The sequence below is a fragment of the Octopus bimaculoides genome, chromosome 24 (assembly GCF_001194135.2).
Source record: "Octopus bimaculoides isolate UCB-OBI-ISO-001 chromosome 24, ASM119413v2, whole genome shotgun sequence".
NCBI lineage: Eukaryota > Metazoa > Mollusca > Cephalopoda > Octopoda > Octopodidae > Octopus > Octopus bimaculoides.
Window position 1 is genome coordinate 135,965 of NC_069004.1, and position 2,362 is coordinate 138,326.

The following is a 2,362-nucleotide window of genomic DNA, read 5'->3' on the forward strand; positions in this document are numbered from 1 at the left end:
GGGGGGGGGGGGAGATGGACAGAAAAAATTAGAAGGAAAAGAAGAAAAAATGGAGAGAAGAGGAGATGAAGAACATGATGCTGATGATGATGATGCTGATGATGATGATGGTGGTGGTGGTGGAAATGAAGAAACGGAGGATGAGAAGAAGGACAATGATGATAACAACAACATCATCATCATCATGGACACTAGTAACAAGAGTAAACAACAACAAAGACATTATCTTCTACAAGAGCCACATCAACAGAACTGAAGATACTTCAGCTGGCTAAGAATAGCTTCATTTTACATCACATGTCCTCATTTGAGGCTGGCATTTACGAGAGAGACACAGACAGACATGTGTCTCTCTTGGTAGCTATATATATATATATATATATATATATATATGCACGTGAGCGAATGTGTGTATGTGTGTGTGCATATGTGTGTGCATGCATGCGTGCATACAGTGCATGCATGTGTGTGTGAATGTGGTCTGAATGCATAACAGAATATACATGTTTATATATACATCATCATTATCATCACCAGGGGAAAGCACCACTGATGCCATATTTCTTGTAAGACAGCTGCAGGAGAAATACCTAGCCAAAGATAAACCTCTGTACCTGGCTTTCGTTGACATGGAGAAAGCCTTTGACAGGGTCCCCCGCTCCCTTATCTGGTGGTCAATGAGGAAACTAGGGATAGATGAATGGTTAGTGAGAGCTGTGCGAGCCATGTACAGGGACGCTGTCAGTAAGGTGAGGGTTGGCAATTATATATATACGCACACACAAAAAGCTTCTTTCAGTTTCCTTCTACAAGCTTTTAATCTGCCCAAGGCTATAGTAGAAGACATTTGCCCAAAGTTTCATGGAGTGGTACTAAACCGAAAACCATGTAGTTGGGAAAAGGAATACACGAGTGTGCATACATGTGTATGTATACATGTGCATGTATATGTATGTGTGTGAGTGTATACAAATATATTTGTGAAGTTATTGTTAGTTTTTATTATTCAAGGCATGTGAAATATACCAGGAACTTATTTTCTAAAAACCAGAATAAATTCAGGTAACACTCAGAAAAACCTGCTTTAAAAACATGTTCAAAGGTAAACAGTAGCAAATTATTATTATTCCCTCCACCTTATTGCTTTCTGTTGTGTTTGTTTGTCCATGTACAAGATATCTCAAGAACTGTTTGATGGATTTGAATGAAACTTTCAGGGATGTTTGCTCTCATCACTGGTATAAACTGATTAGGTTTCGGGATTGATCCAGTACCAGACAAGGATTCTGGATTATTTTTCCGTTTTTTTTTACTTAATTTTTGAGAGTGGTCGGGTTCATTTTTAGTCTTCTCGTTTGTGAGAGCAGTCGAGTTTTTTCAGATATTCTCATTTTAAGAATCATCTCTGGACAATCGTTGAGAGGACGTTGGTGTTGCCTTGGCAGAGGTTTGTGCTCTCTGAGCGCTCTTATTATTATTATCATTATTAAAGCAGTGAGCTGGCAGCATTGTCAGCAAGCTTGGCAAAATGTTTAGAGGCATTTCGTTTGTCTTTACATTCTGAGTTCAACTTGGTTTCCATATTTTCAGAGTTGATGAAATGAATACCCATTGAATACTGGAATAGATATAATCGACTGTCCCCCCTCCCACAACATTTCAGGCCTCATGCTTATTGTAGGAAGGGTAGATGCATGTGTATCTATGTGTTTATATGTATGTATGCACATATATATATATATACATGTGTGGGTGCGTTTGTATTTATATACATATATGTATATGTTAATATACATATGAGCATATACTTGTCTATCAAGGTGTGTGTGTGTGTTAAAAGGAGAAACAATTGAGAAGTTTTCATTGTTTTAAGAGTTAAAGAACAATTAACTGAATTAAGATTTTTGTATACTAACCTGGAAGCAGTTTCACCAAGGAGAAAAACAAACAACTTTCGGTCTAACACAATAACAACAGCAACACCAATCTCTTGAGTTTGTCAAATGTCTGAACTTTGCAAATGATTTTAAAGCAGGAAGTAAACTCTGAAACACATCCTATCTTGTGCTTTCCACAACTTATATAAACAATACGTGTAATGTCACTCATCATTCTACACATTTTCTCATTCACGTGTTTTCACACACACAAATCTGTAATTTCTCTCTCTCTCTCTCTCTCTCTCCCCACCTTCTCTTTTTCTCAATCTGTTCAGCACAGATTGATTGCACACACAAATGGATGTATTCATGACACCCCCCTCTCTCTCTTTCTCTCTTACTGAATATCACATTCTCAATCATTCACTCACACCTATACACATAGTTTCATATATATATATATATATATATATATATATATA

General features: G+C 37.0%; 1 protein-coding gene across 2 annotated transcripts in view; it reads right to left on the bottom strand.

The window, feature by feature from the left end:
- LOC106881470 (alpha-tocopherol transfer protein-like) overlaps nt 1-2,362 on the bottom strand; it is a 15,988-nt gene that overhangs the window by 9,039 nt on the left and 4,587 nt on the right. The window contains exon 1 of one of the 2 annotated variants that reach the window (XM_052976442.1): nt 1,917-2,156. The exons of the other annotated variant lie outside the window; for it this stretch is intronic. The gene's annotated coding sequence lies outside the window, so the exon portion shown is untranslated. Of the gene's footprint in view, nt 1-1,916; nt 2,157-2,362 lie in introns of those variants that run through there. 2 annotated transcript variants of the gene reach the window in all.